The sequence below is a fragment of the Mustela nigripes genome, chromosome 2 (genome assembly GCF_022355385.1).
Source record: "Mustela nigripes isolate SB6536 chromosome 2, MUSNIG.SB6536, whole genome shotgun sequence".
Classification (NCBI taxonomy): domain Eukaryota; kingdom Metazoa; phylum Chordata; class Mammalia; order Carnivora; family Mustelidae; genus Mustela; species Mustela nigripes.
The window spans coordinates 26200546-26225407 of record NC_081558.1 but is presented as its reverse complement, the minus strand read 5'-3'; the positions used below and the strand labels follow the sequence as shown (position 1 = coordinate 26225407).

The following is a 24862-nucleotide window of genomic DNA, read 5'->3' as shown; positions in this document are numbered from 1 at the left end:
CACCAGACATACACGAAACCAGCACCTGCACAGGAGGGTGTGTAGAGAAGCAATGGCGCATTTTAGGGACTCAAAGAGAACATCAAAATAGTCATTAGGTATTCACTGGACAGTGTGATGGCCAATTTGAGAAGAGAAGTTGAAAACGGAAAAAGTTTAGCTCAATGCAGTAATAAGTGAGCATAAGTTAAGTTCTGAAAAAGATTGGAGCAGTCGGGAGTCATAGAAATTCTTAGACTCAATCTATCAGCAAAAACTGCCTTCCAAGATAGGGCTACACAGTGAGGGAAGTTGTTGGATGTGGAACCAAAACTGACCAAGGCAAGGACAACAGAGACAAAGAAAAGATCCAGATAAAAATGGAGAAGGGAAAAGGAAATTATATGTTTGAATATTTTACAAAACAACAGGAGAGGGAGCTCTGTGACATTAGCAAAGTTCTCCTGAACTATGACCCTCTTTTCTAAAAGTTCAGGGAAACAAATTTCACATAAAAATGAGTAACAAAAAAAAAAAAAAAAAAAAAAAAGTCCCATCCCATACAGTTATTTTAAGGAAAATGAGACTGAAGAACAGAATAACATCCTACAGATAATGAAAGGCAGACCTTGAAAGGAGATCAAAATTATAACATACTATTTCAAAACAAGCTTAGAGATATTAAGAAAATAATTCAAGACATGAAAAAGAAATATAAATCACAATTACAAAACTCCAGAAAATATGAAAGAACTCAAAAGAAAACAAAAAGAATCATTTCAGAAATGAACACAAAATTAGAAGGACACAAGTGACTATAACAATCCATTAAGATAAATAAAAGGTGAAAAGGAAGACATTTTTAAAAATTAAAAAGAAATGAAGTGACATCAGCAAAATGGCTGAGTAGGCAGCTCTAAGCTCCCACTCCCCCACTTCAGAAACATTGAGAAACAAGTAGAAACTGTCAGAACCAACTTTGTTAGAATTAGAACTTTGGAAAATAGTCTTACAGCAACCAATTGAACACTGAATCAGGAAAAACACATTTAAAAACGGTAGGACATCTTTGTGGCATTATTTACCCTTTTTTCATTCCCTTCCCCAGAACAAAAGAAGTCTTGAAGACGTTAGCCTACATTCCTAGTGTGAGATCCTGGTACCTGGTTCCAGAGAGAGCAGAGTAGGCCTAAGTCACAAATTATCTTGTCTAACTGTCCTAATTTGTCTGGGGCTACCTAACAGACTGACCTTTACCTCTATTCAGCCTAACTTGCAATTCACCCAAGCTGGAAAAGCAGAGACTGGCTGAAAAAATGGAACTTATTCCAAGTGGTTCAACATAAGAAAGTCAATCAGTGTATCATACTACATTAATAGAAAAACAAAACCTCACACGATCATATCAAGTGATGCAGAAAAAGCACATGAAAAAACCAACACCCTTTTATGATAACAACAACAACAAAAAACACTCAGCCAGGATTAGAAAGAAGCTTCCAACATGATAAAGGAAACCCCACAGCTAACTTAATACTCAATGGTGAAAGAGTAAAAGCTTTCTTCCTAAGATCAGGAACATGAAAAGGAAGCCTGCTTTCACCACTGCTATGCAATGCTGTACTGGAAGTTCTAAGAAAAAGAAACAAAAGGCATCCAAATTGGAAAGGAGGAAGTAAGGAGGAAGTATATGTATTCACAGATGACATGATTCTATACATGGAAAAATCCCAAAGAACCCACAAGAAAGCTACTAGAATTAATAAATACAGCAAAGCTGCAGCTTAAAAGACAAACACACAAACCAGTTATGTTTCTACACATCAGCAATGCACAATCCAGGAAGGAAGTTAAGACAGCAATTCCATTTATAAGAGCACCTAAATAAAACACGTAGGGAGGACACCTGGGTGGCTCAGTCAGTTAGGCGTCTGCCTTTGGCTCATGTCATGATCCCAGGGTGCTGGGATCAAGTCCCGTATCAAACGCCTTGCTCAGTGGGGAGCCTGCCTCTCCTCTGCCTGCCACTCCCACTACTTATGTTCTCTCTCTCTGACAAATAAATAAATAAAATCTTAAATTTTTTTTTTTTAAAAGCACCTAGGAATAAATTTAACTAAAGAGGTAAAAGACTTACACATTGAGAACTACAAAATATTAAAGAAATACAAAGGCATCCCATGTTCATGGACTGAAAGAGTATTGTTAAGGTGTCAATATTCACCAGTGATCTACAGGTTTAATGCAACCCCTATTAAGATTCAAATCAGCCTTGGGAGCCTGGGTGGCTCAGTTGTCAAAGCTGCCTTCAGCTCAGGTCATGATCCCAGTGTGGTGGGACTGAAGCCCACATCAGGCTCCCTGCTTAGTGGGAAGCCTGCTTCTCTCTCTGCCACTCCCCCTGCTTGTGTTCCCTCTCTCACTGTGTCTCTCTCTGTCAAATAAATAAATAAAATCTTGGTGCGCCTGGGTGGCTCAGTGGGTTAAAGCATCTGCCTTTGGCTCTGGTCATGATCCCAGGGTTCTGGGATCGAGCCCCGCATCGGGCTCTCTGCCCGGCAGGGAGCCTGCTTCCCTTCCTCTCTCTCTCTGCCTGCCTCTCCGCCTACTTGTGATCTCTATCAAATAAATTAAAAATAAATAAATAAATACATAAATAAAATCTTTAAAAAAACCCCTCAAATCAGCTTTTTTGCAGAAATGGAAAAGTCAACCCTCAAATTCGTATGGAATCACAAGGGACCCTGAATAGGCAAACAATCTTGAAAGAACAAAGTTGGAGGATCCACATGCTCTGAATTCAAAACTTACTACAAAACTACTGTAATCAAGGAAGTGTCATACAGGCAAAAGTATAGATGTATTTAAGTAAAAGTAAAATTAAGAGTTCATAAAAAAACACTGTACATCTACATCCAACTGAATATCAACAAAGGTGCCAAAACCATCCAATGGAAAAAGTATAGTCTTTAAATGGACTTGGGACAACTGGATAACCACACATGCAAAAAAAAAAAAAAAAAAAAGTTACTTTACTATCCCATATACAAAAACTAACTCAAAATGGATCAAAGACTTAAATATAAGAGCTAAAACCATTAAATTCTCTTCATCCTTTATTTCTTCAAAAATTTTTTCATGTTCCATTCTCTCCCTCTCTTTGCCTTCTGGTATTTTCATAATGTGCATGTTGGTACACTTCATGATGTCCTTTAGGTACTGTTTATTTTTCTTCATCTTTTTCTTCTTCTTCTCAGGGTATTTCAATGGCCCTATCTTCAAGTTTTTTTATTCTTTCCTTTGCCTGCTCAAATATGCCACCAAACCTTCCACTGATTTTTATTTTAGCCCTTGTACTTTTTAAAATTTTTATCTTTCTATTGATATTCCCCACTTTTTTACACATAGTTTCCCTAAATTCCTTTATTTCTTTGTCCATGTTTTCCTTCAGCACTCTGCGCATATTTAAAGTAGTTAAACTTTTTGTCTAATAAGTCCATTGTCTGAGCTTCCTCAGAGATTTCTTTTTTCTCTTGTGAATGGGCCATAATTTCTATTTCTCCATATGTTTTGTAATTTTTGTTGAAAATTGGACATCTTGAATATTGTAATGTGGTAATTCTAGAAATTAGGTTCTCTCCTCTTTCTAGGGATTGCTATTAATTTGATGAAGGTTACAGCTATCTGTTTAGTAACTTCCAAACTTTTTTGAGTGGGGGCGGGGAACGCAAAGTCTATATTCCTTGTTGTGTGTTGTCGTGGCAGTCTCTGTTCTGTTATTCTGTGGTCAGCCAGAATCCTGACAGAGATTTCCTTAAATGCCAGAATTCAATCAGAAAAAAAAGGGTATTTTGTCTCTTTAAATTCCCTTGGTAGATGCCAGAGAAACCACTTTAGCTGGTGGGGTTTGGAACAATGGCCAGTCTTTGTGCTGGCCCCTCAGTAATCAAAAGCAGTGTCAAAACATATAACCACAATTTCTGAAGGACAAGGAAGTCACATCAGGAACCAGGGTCACCCTACCACTAGCTGCTTGCCATAAGGCTGGAGGATAGAAAATGGTAATCAAACACCAAAATTGTGCAAAACACCAAAATTCTCAAAATATACCAGCCTCTTTCTTTATTAAGTACTCCGCTGGCTGCTGCAAGTGCTTGACTGGGCTGAAAAATTCTAAAATAATTGCTTTGGACAGTTCATGCTAGCTTAATAGCTGTCTTGGTGAAAAAGCAATTTTTGGAGCTCCCTTCTCTGCCATTTTCCATGACATCATTCCCATTAGTTCTACTTCAATCTACAGATCTTTTCTAGGGCCAAGTCAAACAAATCCCTAATCTATAATAATAGTTACCATTTATTGACTCTCTGCTATGTGCAGGTACTTCTGATCCTCACAACAATCCTACCAAGTAGATATTACCATTTCCATTTTATAGACTAAGAAACTGAGGCTCAGGTATATTGAGTAGCTTGCCATGGTCTCACAGCTATTGCGGATTTGACATTCTTACTTCTTTAAAATCTTCATGATGTCTTCCTCCTTTCCTACTTAAACACTCTCTGGTCTTTGAGTACAAACTTACGAAATATCACTTTGTTTATGAAGTTTTCCTGAAGCAATTAGAATAATAAGAGAGGAGGGTTGGGAGAAGGAGGGTGGGGTTATGGACAGTGGGGAGGGTATGTGCTTTGGTGAGTGCTGTGAAGTGTATAAACCTGGCGATTCACAGACCTATACCCCTGGGGATAAAAATATATGTTTATAAAAAATAAAAAAATTTTAAAAAAGAATAATAAGAATTTATTATTATTTATTATTTCATAATTATTATAAATTTCAACTCCACCATTAAGGCAAATCATTTACTTGGCACCTGTCTTGGAGAGAATGCACACCCATAAAATCAAATTAGAACACCTCTACACTGAGAATAAGTTAGCAAAATATGAATTAAGTACCCAAATCCTGAGAGGCTGCTGAAAAGAACAGTTAGGCACAGTTAGTTGCTAAGAAGGCACTTATAAGTAAGGGTGGTGATCTAAAAGAAAGGCAAGGAAAATGAGGAGGTGGAGGAGGAACAGGTATTGCAGTACATTTATATCTAGTTAATGCCCAGCCCCAGAGGGTAAAAAAACCAAACAACGGAATTAGTGGGGAAATATAAGATAAAGTGAAGCTGTAAGAGAGGGCCTTCCATACTGTACAAATAGTTGAGGTTTCTTAAGAGAAGCCACTACTAAAGGATTTGATGCAAATATTGTTTTAGGAAGATTATTCTAACAGCTCTGATAACTTAGCAGCTGTGTGTAGGATGATCTGCAGTGGGAGTAACTAGAAATAGGGAGATCCATGGCACATATTTTTTGTCACCAATAATTTAGTTATTTCTTAGAATACATCATGTATGTTTTATATGAATTTGTTTGTTTCTGTATTTTATATATTTTTTGTTTATATAACCTTTTTGGCTTCCTAATTAGCAAAGAACCACATGTTTCAGAGGCTGAATTTTTTAAGTTGTGCCACTGAAAGGGGAAATAAAAAGTTTTATTTATGTTTTATTTATATACTATAGGAAAACCTATACAAAAGGGGAAAATGTTCTCCAACAAAATGAAATCTCACATGTAAATCAGAATGAACTTGTCCACCCAAAGGTCTTGCAATGTTATGAATCTGCCAAGACTTTTTCCATCTTAAAGTGATATTCCAGACACACACATTGTACAATTTCTTACAGAGACAGCTCACAAAAGAGAAAAAGGGGAAAGAAAAAATATTTCTATCTCTCTACATAGGAACAGAGATAAGACTATGAAGAATAAACATAGAGAAGGTAGGAAGGAAAAAAAAATTTTAATTAAATGAGAACATTATAAAACATATACAAAACGAAGCTAGAATGACTACACCCTTAAATATGCAAATTGTGACAATCCTTCACTGAGAATTCAGGACAAAGCAAATTAGATTTCTGAAGCTCAGCAAGATACAAAATAAATATATCATCATATTAGTTCTGAGAGGTGAGGCTATTGAAAGCCTACACCAAATTCTAATCCAAAGGAGATTAACCTATTTCCCGAATCCTAAAACTGATAGGTTAACAAGCAAATCCTGATTATTTTCCCCTCTCATGGTTTGTTAATCCCATCAAGACGCATTCAACTTTAAGGTCTCTACTTAAGGTTACTGATATTAAAGAACAGATACTGATCCCAAACTCAATTTTTGAGACCCTAAGAAGCCTCCAATTACTTCATAGAGTATAAAATTTTTTATTTCAATGTTTAAAATAAGTGGGTCTTGGGGCATCTGGGTGGTGCCGCTGGTTAAGCATTAACTCTTGCTTTCACCTCAGGTTATGGTCTCAGGGTCATGAGACTGAGCCCCACATTGGGCTCCGCTGAGCACCGAGTCTGCTTGTCCCTCTCCCTCTGCCCTTCCCTCATGCCAGCTCTCTCTCTAAAATAAATAAATAAAATCTTTAAAAATATATAAAAGTAGGTATTTATAAAAATTACCATGGGTGCCTGGGTGGCTCAGTCAGGTTAGCATCTGCCTTTAGTTCAGGTCCTGATCCCAGGGTCCTGAGATCAAGCCCCACATCCTCCAGTTCCCTGCTCAGTGGGGAGTCTGCTTTTCCCTTACCCTCTGCCCCTCCCGCAACTCCTGCTCATGGTCTCTCTCCTTCTCTCAAATAAATAAAATCTTTAAAAAAAACCCAACATGTATTTTAGCATAGTAGAGATAGAACAATGGGATATTGTGATATTTTAAATATACAATACTCTGACTATACTTTTTAGGTCATTATTTTCCTCAAAAATGTTACTTTAAACATCCTGAGATCAGTTGAAACAACAAAATAATTGCACTCCCACTCTATCTCTAAGAGTTAAAAACCTCCTCATAGAATAACAGCCACAAAAGTAAACCATTGTGATCACATTTGTGGGAAATAATGAACAAGGTCACTAGGTTTAAAAGATGGAGGCTTACATTATTTAATAATGCACACAATAGGCTCAGTCTAAGGACAGCTCACATAATTTATATAGTCACTAAGAGGTTGGGGAGAGGAAGAAACTAAAAAAAGGTTTCTATTAAAGACTGGCAAAATTGGCAAAATACAGGAATCTAGATCTTACTTAGAAATTAAAAAAAAAAAAAACTGCCCACATAAAACACTTCATTTGGCAAACAAATTCAATGGAAATGTTAAAAGATAAAATAGCGTATCTACTCTCCAAAAGAACATTCCTAGCTTTTTATTTAAATTTTTATCTTATTTAAAGATTTTATTTATTTGTCAGAGAGAGAGAGCACACAAGCAGGGGAGCAGCAGAAACCAGATGCAGGATGCCATCCCAGGACCCTGGGATCATGACCTGACCAGAAGGCTGATGCCTAACTGAGTTAGCCACCCAGGCACCCCCATTTATAGCTTTTTTAAATGCTTAATAAGGTAATGAACATAACCACAATGGCTTTTTCCATCCTTTAGGCACAACCACTCAGACTGGCATATAATTTTTTTAAAGATTTGATTTTTAAGTAATCTCTACACCCATTATGGGGTTCAAACTCAAAACCCCAAGATCAAAAGTCACATGCTCTTCCAACTGAGCAGGTGCCTCAGCATAGAATTATAATGTTTAGAACACCTTGGTCTTTAATCATGTCTCTTCATTCTCTTTAAAGATTGTATTTATTTAAGACAGTGCAGAGAGGGAGAGAGAGAGGGAATGTTTGTGAGTGTGAAGTTTACTTTGAAAAGGATCATTGATTTCTTCCACTACATGAAAGGTAACATGTTTATATTCAGAATTCAGCTATATAGAAATTTCAACTACAGAGCAAGGCCAAATAAAGGAGAGTTCACTGCTCAATAGTATCAAAAGAATACCACATAATATAAATAATCACAAGTTTTTGAGTGCTTACAATGTGCTTGGATAAACTACTTTCCATGCATTCTTTCACTTAATCTTTACAACAATCTTAAGACACATGTTTTATTATTCCGATAGTACAGAATAAATAGAACTTTACACTGATGCTAGAGTTTTTTCCTAAAATGCAAACCTGATCCCTGTTTACAAAAGGGCTGCTGAACCTCTACTGCCTTCAAAATCAAATCCAAGAGCTGTAGTAAGTTTCAAAAAAACATCAATCACTTTAATCTGAACTTCCACTCTCCCTAAAAGTATCAACCATTCCAGGGGCACCTGGCTGGCTTGGTAGAGCATGTGACTTTGATCTAAGAGTAATGAGTTCAAGCCCCACATTAGATGTTGAGCCTACTTTAAAAAAAAAAAAGTGATACCCATTCCAGCCTTGCTTAACTACTAGCAATTCCCCACCCAAGCCCCAAGCCTCCATGTGTTTGCTAATGCTGTTCTTGGACCTCAAGAGCCCTTGCTTCCACCCACTCACACTCTTCACTTGTTAAAAGCCTCCTTTTCTTTCTGATACCCAGTTTAAACACTTTAACAAATAAGATTTCTCTCCCAGATAACATTTCTCACTAAATAAACACCTAGAGACTCAAGGCTTTATTCTAAGTTAAGCAGCTAACTCCCAAAACTTCATGTCCAAATCACACTTGGAATAACACCATTATTCCATCTTTTCTAATCTATAACATTCATTGCCTTTCAGAAAGCTCCCACAGGCAAAAGTCACAAATGGTTTTTTAAAATGTAGAACAAATACATTAAATAATTCATACTCTACATGGAGGCTAAAAAGTTTTGATTTTACACAGGACAGGCCAAACAGTATTACATCCAAATAACAACACGCTATATAAAAGAGAGCATACATTAAAGGTTTGAATTCCACCTCTATCACCTAACTTACTGTGTGACCTTGAGTATTACTTAGTGTTACTTAACCTTTCTGAGCCACCCTTTAGTTATAAAAAGGTACTTATAAAAAATCCTTATTTATATATTGAGGATAATAGAAGTACCTAGCTCAGAGTGTTTGCTGTAAAAGTTAAATTATACTAAGCATGTAAAGTACCAGGCACAGTCCTTTTACATACTAAATGAATGGGAGGAAAAAAATATATATCTATAAAACATTCTCAACCAGCCAGATCAGTTCTGATAATTATAGTTTAATATACAACATTAAATCATATTAAAGCTATAAAAAATAAACAAATGGCAACTATTACAATTTAATTCACAGACTATGCATAAATATGTAGTCATTTTTACTTTCTTTAGCCAAAGGAACTTACACAAGACTTTCCTTTATTGGTTAAAGTTCTTAAAAATAAAGTTCTTTGGGGCGCCTGGGAGGCTCAGTGGGGTAAAGCTTCTGCCTTTGGCTCAGGTCATGATCCCAGGGTCCTGGGATGGAGCCCCACGTTGGGCTCTCTGCTCAGCAGGGAGCCTGCTTCCCTTCCTCTCTCTCTGCCTGCTTCTCTGCCTGCTTGTGATTTCTGTCTGTCAAATAAATAAATAAAATCTTTAAAATAAATAAATAAAGTTCTTTGCCAATTAACCAAATAGTAAACAGCTGATAGAGATATAAACAGATCAGTAACAGCTGAACTCTAACACATACAGGTGTTAAAAATAGAATGTCACTGCCTTATTACATGTGAATATTACCATAAATAACCACAACCTGTGCAGAGAAGGAAAGCAGCTAAACCTTTGTCTCACAGCACAAGGTAAAAACATTTTATGAAAAATGCAAAACATATATCACAATATGCATCACGGAATTTCCTAATCAAAGTTAAATCTAAAGAAAATTACTACTCTCAGGTATACATAAATACATGTAGAAAATATTATAAACATTGCAATCTACATATAGTCCAATTAACATTGTGAACTAACTTATGAATAAATCAGTTCCATTTCTAAATACAAGCCCTACTGACTCCTGGCCTTGAGTAACAGGGCTGGAAACACAGTCAAGTCATAGAGTAATGCAAATAAAAGGCTGTAATTCACTCATTTCAAAACTCAAAATGCCACCTATTTAAACTACCAGGGCAGAGAGGTCAGTCTCCCCATTACACCTTTCTATACTATTTTAATTTTCTGTTTAAAAAGAGAGAGGGGAGGTGTCTCAGTCAGTTGAGAGTCTGACTCCTGATCTCAGGGTCATGGGATTGAGCGCCACATTCGGCTCTACGCTCAAGTCGGGAGTCTGCTTGGGAGTCTCTCTCTCTCTCCCTCTCACTCTGCCCCTCTCCCTGGCATCCCCACCCCACTGCCTCACATTCACTCTCTCAAATAAATAAAAATATCTTTAAAAAAATAAAATAGAGAGAGAGAGAAACATGTATAGGAAGGGGTAAATAAGCATGAAACTCCAAAATTCTCAAAGACCTAAAAATCTCAGGAAGATGGGGAATTAACAGAGTGGTCAATATCAGTTTGACAAAAATTAAAACTAGTGTTTTGTTTGACTCTGACAAGAATGTGGAGAAATAGCAGTCTCAAATACTGGGCATGAGAATATAAACTGCTACAACCTTTTTGGAAAATGATTTAGCAATACCTATGAAGATTTTTAATGCTTATACTCAATTCTACATCCAGAAATCTAACCTATAGAAGCACTGAAATATTCACACACACACTTACAATAGCAAATGCATAAGCATGTTCACTAAGCAAGGTTAATAGAAATTAAAAACTGGAAACAGCTAAAGCCTAACCAAACTACATTATGCTGATCTGATAAAATATCAGACATCACAATCACAATATCACAATCATCAAAAAATGAAGTAGAGTTATTGGTACTGAAATTAAAATATATCATGATATATACAGTGATCCCTTTTTAGAAAAATGATATATACTTTCACAAAAATAATTATGTATACTAATTAAATATAATTAGATACATTCTAATGGTAGCATACCATTAGAAAACAAAAATCTGAAAGAATGTATATAAAATGTTCAAGTGCTTATCTCCACAAAAAGAAATCCTAAATACTTAAACTTTAAAATTAAGAAAGATATAAAATTTTATTAAATTAGCCTAGCAAATTTTCAATTCCACATTATAGTCAGTGGAAGAGAGTGAAAGGAAGATGAAAAGGAAAAAAAAAAACAAACCCAGGGATACACACTTAACTACATGAGACAAAAACATACAAAAACAGAATCTGCCAGAAAGAAAACAATCAAGGGAGATCAAAGGGAATGAAGTTCAGTAAATTCAAAAGGAAATTCAAGAGGGTTAGTAAACTAGTCATCATCTTGCACATGTGAAAAAGAGACGTCAGAGGTAAAATCACTGACTTCTGAACTGTACTTAAGAGTTTTTGCAGGGACGCCTGGGTGGCTCAGTTGGTTGGACGACTGCCTTCGGCTCAGGTCATGATCCCGGAGTCCTGGGATCGAGTCCCACATCAGGCTCCCAGCTCCATGGGGAGTCTGCTTCTCCCTCTGATTTCTCCTTGCTCATGCTCTCTCTCACTACCTCTCTCTCAATAAATAAATAAAAATCTTTAAAAAAATGTCTTTAAAAAGAAAAAAAAAGAGTTTTTGCAGCTTACTTCCTTTTTGTTCTTTCATATTAAAGGATTCAGTTCTGAATGGAATAGCTTTAGCAGCCCACCAGAATTCTTTACCTGGGGTAATTCAAACTAAGAGACCTGGTAAAACCACGGTTTTCAGGATTCCTATCCTTAAAATAAAAGTGTTGCAAAACTGAAAAACATAACATTAACCTTTTATACAATACAGCACTTACATGAAATGCAATTTGTAGAGCATAAGATTTCCTAACAGATTGGGTATACAATATGAAAAGGGTCAAGGGCAATACCAAAGTTTTTAACCCAAGCAATTTATGAGGATGCAGTTGCCTCTATGAAAGCCTGAAAGGCTGAAGGTGAGACATTTTGTTTTTTATTTCTTGTTTTGTTTTCAAATGGGGTTGAAGGAGGGGTTAGGACTTGGACTTTGGACATATTAAATTTGAGGTATCTGTTAGACATCAGGTGGAAATGTCAAAAGAACAGTTGGATATGAGCTTACAGTTTGGGTAAGAAGTCTGGGCTTGAGAAAAAAATTTGACTGTCATCAGCAAATACAAAGAATATGAAGTCAAGAGACAGGATGATATCACCAAGACAAGAAGTCAGACAAGAAGACCAGCGACAGAGCTTTGGAGTAATCCAAAATTTACAGGTCAGGAAGAAAAAGACCAACTGAAAGAAATTTAAAAGTTGGCCAGTGAAATATGAGAAGAACCAAGGGAAAGTGGTGTGTCCCCAAGGCTATGGGAATGATGTCTTCCAAGAATGTCAGAGAAATCAACTTCGTCAAATAATGCTTAAAAATCAGGTAAGAGAAAATAAAAATGAAAACAAAAACTGACCACTAGAAGAGCAACCAGGAAGCCAGTGATGACCTTGACAATAACTATACAGAAGTAGCAGTGAATGAAAGCTTGGGTGGCTCCGTAGGTTAAGCGTCTCCGTAGGTTAAGTGCCTGACTCCTGAGTTCAGTTCAGGTCATGATCTCAGCGTTATAAGACTGAGCCTCACTGAGCTCCGTGCTGGGCGTGCAGCCTGCTTATGATTCTCTCTCTTCCTCTTCCTCTGCCCCTCCCCCCTCAACCTCTCCCTTTCCCTCTCTTAAAAAAAAAAAAAAGAAAAGAAAGCTGACCAGAATGATTCAAGAGAAAATGAATGAGAGGAATAAGAAACCACACATATAGACAAGTCTTTTAAGAAGTTTTGCTGTAGGGGTGCCTGGGTAGCTCAGATGGTTAAGCTAAGCCTTCGGCTCAGGTCATGATCTCTGGGTCTTGGGATGGAGCCCTGTGTCAGACTCCCGCCTCAGTGGGGAGTCTGCTTCTCCCTCTCCCTCAACCTTCTGTTCATGCTCTCTCTCTCTCTCTCAAATGAGTAAAATCTTAAAAAAAAAAAAAAAAAAAGTTGTGCTCTAGAGAGAAGCAAAGAAATGAACATGCACAGCCAAGAAAACCATCAACAAAAAAGGCAACCTACTGAATGAGAGAAAATATTTGCAAATCATTTATCTAATAAGCGGTAAATATCCAAAATACATAAAGAACTCATTCAACACAAGACAAAAAAAAAAAGAAAAGAAAAGAAACAATCTGATTAAAAAAAGGGCAGAGGATCTCAACAGACATTTTTCCAAAGAAGACATACAGATGTCTAACAGATGCATGAGAAGATGTTCAACATCACCAATCATCAGAGAAATATAAATCAAAACCACAAAGAGGTATTTACCTCATACCTGTTGAAATAACTATTATCAAAAAGACAAGAAATAATGTGTTGGGGAGGATGCAGAGAAAACAGATCCCTGTGAACCACTGGTGGGAATGTGAATTGGTACAGCCACTACAGAAACTGGTATGGAAGTTCCTCAAAAAAACTAAAAAATAGAACTACCATATGATCCAGGAATTCCACTTCTGGGTATTTACCTGAGGAAAATGAAAACATTAACTCAAAAGGATATATATACCCCCATGTTCACTGCAGCATTATTTACAATAGCCAAGATATGGAGACAACCTAAGTGTCCACTGACGGATGAATGGATAAAGAAAATGTCACACACACACACACACACACACACACACACCATGGAATATTATTCAGCCATTAAAGAATGAAATTTTGCCAATGATGACAACATAGATTGATTTTTTTTAAAGATTGTATTTATTTATTTGACAGAGAGATCACAAGTAGGCAGAGAGGCAGGCAGAGAGATAGGAGGAAGCAGGCTCCCTGCCGAGCAGAGAGCCCAATGTGGGGCTCGATCCCAGAACCCTGGGATCATGACCTGAGCCAAAAGCCGAGGCTTTAACCCACTGAGCCACCCAGGTGCCCCAACATATATTGATCTTGAGGGTATTATGCTAAGTGAAATAAATCAGAGAAAGACAAAAACCACATGATCTCACTTACATGTGGGATCTAAAAAAACAAACTCATAGATAGAACAGACTGGTGGTCAGGAGAAATGGGTGAAGGGTATCAAAACATACAAAATTCTGGTTATGAAATAAATATGTCACAGGGATGTAATGTACAGCATAATGACTATGGTTGTAATACTATATTGCATATGTGAATGTTGGTAGAAGAGCAGGTCGTAAGAGTTCTCATTAAAAGAAAAAAATTCTGTTACTATATATGATGATGGATGTTAACTGGACTTATTGTGGTGATCACTTCCCAACATATATAAATACTGACTCATCATGTTGCATACCTGAAACTAATGTTGTATGTCAATTATACCTCAATTAAAAAAACTTACCAAAAAAATGAGTAATAGGTAGAAGGGAAAGTGAAGAAATTTTTTCTTTAAGAGCAAAACTGCAGTTTCATATACTAACAAGAATAATCCAGTAGGCAGGAAAGGCACCCTGAGGATTCAGAAGTGGCTTTCTAAAGGAGCTGTCCATCCTGAGTCATGAAGACGAGTGAGTCAAGATGAGTAGAGAGGGGACTGAAACAAAGTAAGCAAAGAGAAGACGTAAGAAACATGGGGTGGGGTTGGGGGAGGGAGCCTGGCATGTGAAGCACAGGACTGAGGCAGGAGAGGTAAGCAGTCACCAAGCCTTTTAAGACATACGTAACAGAACAAACTTTATTGTATAATGATAGGCAACTTGCCACTATAGGGTTTAAAAAGGAAAGTACTGGGGCACCTGGGTGGCTCAGTGGGTTAAAGCCTCTGCTTTCAGCTCAGGTCATGATCCCAGGGTCCTGGGATCGAGCCCTGCATTGGGCTCTCTGCTCAGCAGGGAGCCTGCTTCCTCCTCTCTGCCTGCTTCTCTGCCTACTTGTGATCTCTATCTGTCAAATGAATAAATAAAATCTTAAAAAAAAAAAAAAAGAAAAGTACTGAGATCAAACTGACTATGCACATGGGAAGAGGATGGCTTGAGGGGTACAAGACTGGAGGCAGGAAGCCCAGTTATGAGGCTACCAAAATAAAGAAATAACAAGGTTCTAAACTAGGGCAGCATTAGTAGTATAAGGGGGGTAGTGATAGATCCTATGGGCTCAGTGTTGAAGGTAGCAGTTTCTAGTGTGGGTTACTGGGCAGATGATAATACCATTATCTATATTTGGAAATAACTGAGGTGGGGGGTGAGTGAATGATTCATTTCAGTTTGGGGTCTACTGCTTTTGGAGTCTCTGTAAGACATCCAAGTGAGTAAATGTAAGCAGGCAGAAGATAGAAAACTCGGACCTTCAGGCTCAAGATATTTGAAAGGCATCAGCATTTGAGTGGTTATTAAAATTACAGTGATGTATGAGATGATCCAAAACAATTACAGGGAAAAGCATGAATGAACTTTTAGGGACACAAGCATTTACAGAGAAATTAGTGAAGATAATGCTTGAAGAAATATCAGATAGGACAGTCAGAAAAGTACAAGAAAAATCAGGGAAAGAAACATCCAAGAGGCCAGAGAAATATACCTCTCCCATTGCAACAAGAGACGCTGTAAGTGACCTAAATAAGCTGGCAGAAATCAGAGATCAAGAAGTCAAATCACATAACAGTCTGAATTTTTTGATCCTGTTGCATTAATTTTTCAAAAATTAATAGAACCTACAAGGCCCTCTCTTTCTGAGATCCTTAAGCAGTCAAGCCAATTTGAATGGAAGTGCCTAAAGAGACTAAACAGCTACACCACTACCTACAGGAAAAGACTATTTCCAGTTGTAGTAGAAGAGTATTTATGGTTGTTCTATATACAGAAAATTGGTAATATATTTCTTAATAAACCAAAACCACTGTCAAGCATAATAAAACAATTTAAGAATTTTTGTTTTGCTTTTTATCATTCCTAACTTCTTGACTGTTACATATTTTACTTATGACTTCACATAAATTCAACTAACAATATAAAAATCTTATGACCTGGGCGCCTGGGTGGCTCAGTGGGTTAAGCCGCTGCCTTCGGCTCAGGTCATGATCTCAGCGTCCTGGGATCGAGTCCCGCATCGGGCTCTCTGCTCAGCAGAGAGCCTGCTTCCCTCTCTCTCTCTCTCTCTGCCTGCCTCTCCATCTACTTGTGATTTCTCTCTGTCAAATAAATAAATAAAATCTTTAAAAAAAAAAAAATCTTATGACCTTATATAACATGGAAAAGTATTTATAAGCACAGATGATGGGACACCTATAATGTTAGTAATTAGGGGAAAATATTATCAGTGCAATAAAAACATCAGAAATGGAAAGAATTTTTGATGTGGGAAGAAAAAAAATAACTTGAAAGATGCAGGGGGGAAAATAAATAGAGCAAGGAGCAATTTCCATTTCTTGATTTTATCACTTTTAGGGAGACAATTTGTCAAACTAAAAAATCACTTATTGTTGGATAACTGTACTATAGTGTACTAACTGGGAGTGACACAACTGTTTGGTCCCACCCATACAGAAGAACTCCACAGGAACTAAAATAAATAAATAAATAAATAAAAATAAACAGAAGTACATTTGCATATGAGTGCCTAAAGCAAAATCAGTAGAACGTGACAGATTTACTACTAACGGGAAAGTTTATAGCATTTTTCTCTTGGAGTGGGGTGGAGAACTCCCAAGGTGTGAGTCATTGGATTAAAGAACAACTGGATCCAGAATTTAGCCAAAGCTGTAAAAGCAGGATCCAGATACAGCAGAGCAAACATGCGCTCTCTTGGCCAGAAAGAAAAAAAGCTGCATTGGGTTAGTGCCTCCAGAGTTAGAATGAGTCACAGACACCAAGTGGCGAGGAAAGCACAACTGGACTCAACTTCAGCACATGGGAAAAATCTGCAGCTGTTTTTTTATCTTTTGATTTATTCCCTCTCTTAGTAATTTACTATTAAAAACTTTTAATTACATTCAAGGAAGCTAAAATGAAAATTACCTCAGAATCCTAATATTCCAAAGATATAGACAGATAGGCTTGCCACGGTGCTTTGCATGTGAATTAGACCAACATATGAAGCAACATCACTACCATACCCTTTCTAGCACTATCAATTTTGCTAACTTAATATAATCTATTTGTAAAATATTTATTTCTGTGATCACTAGCAAGAATGAATGTTTATTTGCTAATTATATTTATCTTGAATGAAAGAACTGCTTGTTTTGTTGGTCTGTTTATCTAGAATAGTCTTGATGGCCTTCTTTTATATTAAAAAAGGCATTTTATGTGTGACATATTCTCATTTTTCTCTCATAATGAATGTAAATGATGCTCCATTTCCATTTTTCCCATTTTTCATGGAACCAAAGTTTTCAATGTTTATTTAGATGCCCATTGATTTTATTTGCCTTCACTTGGCTTTAGGTTCTGGTAGTTGCTCATCTACCAAAAAATCCTGAAGTGGTTTCCATTATTACAAAGTCATACTACAGGTCTTGAACTTTTCATTTACCTCTGCCAATCATTCCACTTTAATTCTTTAATATCATATAACTGTGTTTCTTCTCAAATCTAGTGCTACTATTAAAAACAATTTTCTGTGGCAAAATAATGATGTGAAATTTAATGGGTTCTTAGGTCTCTACCCAAGAAAAGTGAAAGACACAGAGAAACCTATACAAATAAATGTTCCTAGTAGCACTGTTTATAATAACCAAAAGTTGGAAACAAACCAAATGCCTATCAATTACTGAATATATAAGATGTATCAGCAATAAAAATAAAATGAACTACTAATATATTCTACAACATAGATGTAGCTCAAAAACACAATGCTAAGTGAAAGAAGCCATTCACAAAGGACTGCATATGACTTTGGTTTTTTGATATTTCTAGAGTATGCAAATTTACAGAGATAGAAAGTGGTTGCCTAAAGCTGGGTGTAGGACCAAAGACTGAAAGCAAATAGGCCAAAGAGAAACTTTTAGGTGATGAAAATGTTTCACAGCTAGATTATGGTGATGGCTGCAAAACTACAGATTTACTAAAAATCTTTAACTTAAGGTAGACTTAACTTACATTTAAAATGGCAGAATTTTATGGAGTGTAAACCATACTTTAATAAGACTGTTTTTGAAAAGTCAATGAACAAAGGAAGGATAAGAAGAATAAATATACATATATACATATTCAATAACCCTGAAATATAAAAATTTAAGGGATTCAATTTGTTACTGATAAAAATAACAGGAAGTATCCTAATAAATATTTGGTGCCTCCGAGAGTGACATAGAGAAACATTTCCACAAGTTGATCATGGGAGTATTAATTGGCACAACCTGTCTGGAAAGCAGTTTGGCAAAGTATATCAAGGGAGCTCTTAAAATGTGCCTTTTTTTTTTTTTTTAAAGATTTCATTTATTTATTTATTTATTTGAGAGAAAGAGAGGGAAAGAGAGAGCAAGCACATGAGCAGGGGGAGGGGCAGAAGGAGAGGGAAAAGTGACACGGGGTTCAATTCCTGGGCCCCAGAATCATGACCCAAGCCGAAGGCAGATGCTTAGCCAACTAGCCACCAAGGAGCCCCTTAAAATCTGCCTTGTGATTTACTTCTAAAAATTCAGTCTAAAGAAGAAAGATGAATAAAGATCTAAGTGTAAAAGATATTCAGCAAAGCAAAAATTATAATACTTTCAAAAAATGGAAACTATGTAGTTACATAATTATTCACCAGTGGAAGAATGGTTAAGAAAATTACAGCCCATAGGCGCCTGGGTGGCTCAGTGGGTTAAGCCGCTGCCTTCGGCTCAGGTCATGATTTCAGGGTCCTGGGATCGAGTCCTGCATCGGGCTCTCTGCTCAGCAGGGAGCCTGCTTCCTCCTCTCTCTCTCTCTCTCTCTCTGCCTGCCTCTCTGCCTACTTGTGATCTCTCTCTGTCAAATAAATAAATAAAAAATCTTTAAAAAAAAAAAAAAAAAGAAGAAAATTACAGCCCATTCACAAATATTATATACCCTTAAAAAAGTGTTTGTGGGCCTATGGTCCAGGATAGAGAAGGACATCATCACCAACAGCTACCACCACAGCCTGCACTCAAGAGGAAGATACTCACCATTTCCTGTCAGTCACAGCTAGCAGAGTGCTTACTAGTGGCATATCCTGTTACTTTGAAAATGATGCTACATTTGAAATCAAGAAATGTGATCTTCATGGGTTAAAAGAGGTCCCTCCTATCACAACAGTGTTCAGCAGGGAAGAGGGAGTCAGATAATATAGGATGATACAGACTATTCACCAAGAGCATTAACAGAACACTATTCTTGGTTTTTGTCACTTATGAAATGTCAGGAAGGTTGTGGGGAACTTGAGATTGGATAAATATCACGGACCATCTCATCTCACTTTTACTGGGCTCATTGCTTCAACTTTACTTGTGGACCTTCTGTCCCAGACATCTGTAGAGTTTATAGTACAAAGAGAAGGTTGTACTGAAGAAAAAGAAGGATCGATGCACATATACACTAAGAACTGCTCCTGGGGCTATGGCATCATCAGAGATCTGGTTCCCTGAGTGCTGGTATTGGTCTAGCCTATAAACACAATGGAAAAGAGGAGTTCTGCTTGACTTTATATTTGAAAATTACGATATGGCAGTTTTGTGGAAATCACTGTTTATTTTCATCCGTAAGAATAACTGCTATGGAATGGGAGCATCTGCTGAGAGAGCAGCAGCCAGCACTGATTACTACAAGAGAGACAATTTTATTCCTGGGCTAAGAGCAGATGGAATGTATGTTTTATGTGTCCAGGAAGCAACAAAGATTGCAGCTGCTTATTATAGATCTGTACAGGGGGCCATGCTGACGGAGCTGCAGACTCACCAATATCAAAGGACACAGTATGAGTGATCCTGGAGTCAGTTGTCATACACAAGAAGAAATTCAAGAGGAGTGACCTCATTATGCTTCTCAAAGATAGAATAGTAGACACCAATACTGTCAGTGTAGAAGAATTAAAGGAAACTGATGTTGAGGTGGGTAAAGAAATTGAAAATACAGTCTAGTTGCAACAGCTGATTATGAACAAACTTTAAAAGAATCAAGACATCATACCTGCAGCAACAATCCACCTTTTAAATTTTTATTAATTTATTTTTTATTTGTGAGAGAGAGAATGCACACACAAGCACACAAGCTGGGGGAGGGTCAAACAGAGAGAGAGAGAGAAATTCTCAAGCAAACACCATACTTAGTGTGGAGCCTGACTTGGGGCTCAATCCCACAACCCTGAGATCATGATCTGAGCCAAAACCAGAGTCTGATGCTTAAGTGACTAAGCCACCCAGGTGCCCCAATAATCCACCTTTTACAGTTTATGGTGCAAGGGGTGCCTGGGTGGCTCAGTTGGTTAAGCATCTACCTTCGGCTCAGGTCATGATCCGAGGGGCCTGGGATCGAGTCCCGCATAGGGCTCTCTGCTCAGCAGGGAGCCTGCTTCTCCTCATCTCTCTCTCTGTCTGTCTCTCTGCCTATCTGTGATCTCTCTCTCTCTGTCAAATAAATAAATAAAATCTTTAAAAAAAAAAAAGGTTTATGGTGCAAATCAGTGAATCAAGTTTAAGGGGATCATTTAAAGGAAGACTGTAAAGGAAGACTATAAAAAATCACTATGCCTTCAATGGAACATTCATGGTCAACTTTAAGAAATTTGTGGTCTCAACTTTAAAGGAATAAACCCCATAAAACAAACAAAAATTTTATGAATATTTATACCATGCAATAAAATTAGGGTTAAAATTTTGGGAAGAAATGTAATGATTCCAAAGGTCCAGTGGTGCAGTGAAAAGTACAACTTCTTTCCTATGTCCCACAGATTTACCAGTCCCTTCTATATGAAAAAATTGATTTTTTAACTGAAACAAATCTAAACACAAAAACATAACTCAAAATGTTTAAAGGAAAAGTTCACAAGTTCTTGCACTCAGGAAGAGAAATATGGAGGGATAAATATAAACACTATGTAATAATAAGAACCAAGTAGCAGAAGTTATAAAAGTATACACTTGGGGAATTTGAAGGGATTGAGTTAAATCTCAGGGAAGACAGAATAAGATATTTGACATGTAGGGTGGGAACTGTCTCATATCTGTGCTTAGACAAAGAACTCATCTTAAAATAAAATCCAATCCCTAAGCAAAAAGAACTCTCCCCTCTTCCGTTAGTGAGTCACAAAGCTGTCTTGAGCTGATTTTGTCTATCAAGACACAGCACTTTTCTCCTGCTATGGGAATTAGCTAGGTAAGTTTTATAAATAAAAATTATTATAATTAGAGGAAAATATCCTCTAATACCTGTTTTAAGTAACAGACAATATCCCTTAACTGTGGAAGTCAAACTCTTGCCTTTCGCTTCCTGGCAATATCACTCAACTAATTTTTCTCTAACACTGAAATAATGACTTCTGTAAGTGGACTGTCTACTATAGCTACAACCCTGCAGAGTAGGGGAGAGTTTCTAAAGATCTAAGAATAAATGTATCAAAATACAACTTTCATTCTTATCCCCTTATTCTTCTGAATATAAAGTACTTATGTTGAAGGTAGAAGAGTTCAATAAAGTATGGAGGGAAATTAAATTCACTCCTCTCAGGTTCCAAAAATAACCACTACAACGGCTTAACATATTTCTTTATATATAATGTAAGACCAACACTCTGCCTCCCTGACTCATATTTTCAAAGAAGTTTAGAGATATCCTTTATATACAGCTGTATATGTAACTGTCTTTTTCACTTACATCATTATTTTTCATGGCATTAAATAGTTTTTGAAAATATGACTAAATACCAAATGACATTTCATAAATTTCATTAATTTAGACTATATATGGTAAATTCCTGCAATTAATTTCTGTGATAAAACTGTTACACCTACATCTTTATGCAACATCTCTGATAATGTTCTTAGATTAAGTCCCTAGAAATGACACTACTAAAGCTTAAAGGGTATGACAATATCTAACATGTATGTGGTTAACACTATTGCCAAATTCACTAGGCCCTTTGCAGATATTTGCTTGTTTAATCCTTGCAAAAGCAAGAGAGAGCAAAAGGCCCAATAAGAGAGGGAATGAATATCCAGAGAGAACAAGTGACTTGCCCAAGATCATGCAGCTAGAAAGTGACAGCCAGGATTCACACCCAGGTAGTCAGGTTCCAGGACCCAAACTCTTAATTACTATGCTGGTCTATTTTAATTCTACTCTTTTTCAACATAATGAAGTCACCTAGAAGTTTACTACAAATGTACAAAAACCCTCTGAGAAACCTGTAGTTCTAGGTAAGCATCCCAGGAGATGCTAAAATCTGAAACCCACTATCTTTATCTAGACATTTTATTCTATTCTATTCTACTTTTTTTTAAAGATTATTTACTTATTTATTTGACACAGAGAGAGTGAGATCACAAGCAGGCAGAGAAGCAGGCAGAGAGAGAGGGAAGCAGGCTCCCCGCCAAGCAGAGAGCCCAACACGGGGCTCGATCCTAGGACCCTGAGACCATGACCCGAACCGAAAGCAGAGGCTTAACCCACTGAGCCATCCAGGCGCCCCATATTCTATTCTATTTTAAAGTAGGTTCAGTGCCCATTGTGGAGCCCAACATGGGGCTTGAATTCATGATGCTGAGATCAAGACCTGAGCTGAGATCAAGAGTTAGACACTTAACCAAGTGAGCCACCCAGGAGCCCCTAATCTAAATATTTTAAAAGAGACTATTTAATAAGCCCTTCTCATAAAACCTGATGCAACTGATCAGGTTTTTTGGGTTTTTTTTGTTTTTTGTTTTTTTAAAGATTTTATTTATTTATTTGACAGAGATCACTAATAGGCAGAGAGGCACGCAGAGAGAGAAAGAGAGAGAGGAGGAAGCAGGCTCCCTGCAGAACAGAGAGCCTGATATGGGGCTCGATCCCAGGACCCTGCGATCATAACCTGAGCCGAAGGCAGAGGCTTTAACCCACTGAGCCACTCAGGCACCCCACCAACTGATCAGGTTTTATTATCAGTTGTTTTACTGATGTTCTGAATATGGATGAAAGAGCCAATTAAGAGAGTACTTAAAAATGATTAAAATAATCATGACCTTGGATTAGGCAATAGCATCTTAGATGTGACATCAAAAGCATAAATGACAATATAAATGAAGAATTTTAGGATTTTAAGAATTTTAAGATTAAAAATTACTTCAAATATAAAAAGTTAAGTTGAACTTCATCAAAATTAAAAACTTCTGTGCTATAAAAGACACCGTGAGGACAAAAATTACATCATTCCACTTACATGAGGCACCTAGAATAGGCAAATTCATAGAGCTACAAAGAAGAAACAGCAATTATCAGGGGCTGGGGGAGATGAAGAAGGGGAGATATTGTTTAATAGGTACAGAGTTTCCATGTGGGATGACAGAAAAATTCTGGAAATGAATAAAGGTGATGGTTGCACAACATTGTGAATGTATTTAATTCCACTGAATTCTGAACTGTACACTGAAAATGCTAAAAAATATAGTAAATTTTATGTAATACATATTTTACTGTAATAACAAAAAAGGGCACCAGCTAAACAATCTATAGAATGGGGAAAATATTTGCAAATCACTCAACTAATAAGGGAATTATATCTAGAATATACGACTCAGCAATAAAAAGATAAATAACCTAATTTTTTAAGTGGGAAAGGATATGAACATTTCTCAAAAAAAAAAAGTAATACATGAAAAGATGCACACAATATCATTAGTATTAGAGATATGCAAATCAAAATCACAGTGAGCTATCACTTCACACTAGATGGCTATAATAAAAAAGACCATAAAAAATGTTGACCAACAACTAATCTTCGACAAAGCAGGAAAGAATGTCCAATGGCAAAAAGACAGCCTCTTCAATAAATGGTGTTGGGAAAATTGGACAGCCACATGCAGAAAAATGAAATTGGACCATTTCCTTACACCACACACAACAATAGACTCAAAATGGATGAAGGACCTCAATGTGAGAAAGGAATCCATCAAAATCCTCGAGGAGAACACAGGCAGCAACCTCTTCGACCTCAGCCACAGCAACATCTTCCTAGGAACAACGCCAAAGGCAAGAGAAGCAAGAGCAAAAATGAACTATTGGGATTTCATCAAGATCAAAAGCTTTTGCACAGCAAAGGAAACAGTTCACAAAATCAAAAGACAACTGACAGAATGGGAGAAGATATTTGCAAACGACATATCAGATAAAGGACTAGTGTCCAAAATCTATAAAGAACTTAGCAAACTCAACACCCAAAGAACAAATAATCCAATCAAGAAATGGGCAGAGGACATGAACAGACATTTCTGCAAAAAAGATATCCAGATGGCTAACAGACACATGAAAAAGTGTTCCATATCACTCGGCATCAGGGAAATACAAATCAAAACCACAATGAGATATCACCTCGTACCAGTCAGAATGGCTAAAATCAACAAGTCAGGAAATGACAGATGCTGGTGAGGATGCAGAGAAAGGGAAACCCTCCTAAACTGTTGGTGGGAATGCAAGCTGGTGCAACCACTCTGGAAAACAGCATGGAGGTTCCTCAAAATGTTGAAAATAGAACTGCCCTATGACCCAGCAATTGCACTACTGGGTATTTACCCTAAAGATACAAACATAGTGATCCGAAGGGGCACGTGCACCCGAATGTTTATAGCAGCAATGTCCACAATAGCCAAACTATGGAAAGAACCTAGATGTCCATCAACAGATGAATGGATAAAGAAGATGTGGTGTATATACACAATGGAATACTATGCAGCCATCAAAAGAAATGAAATCTTGCCATTTGCGACAACATGGATGGAACTAGAGCGTATCATGCTTAGTGAAATAAGTCAAGCAGAGAAAGACAACTATCATATGATCTCCCTGAT

The 24862-nt window shown here is 37.0% G+C and overlaps 1 protein-coding gene and 1 pseudogene across 20 annotated transcripts in view; one reads left to right on the top strand and one right to left on the bottom strand.

The window, feature by feature from the left end:
- The window catches only part of SLMAP (sarcolemma associated protein), a 143266-nt gene that overhangs the window by 88272 nt on the left and 30132 nt on the right, over positions 1-24862 (bottom strand). The gene's annotated exons all lie outside the window — the stretch shown is intronic.
- On the top strand, positions 15323-20031 carry LOC132012515 (pyruvate dehydrogenase E1 component subunit alpha, somatic form, mitochondrial-like; annotated as a pseudogene).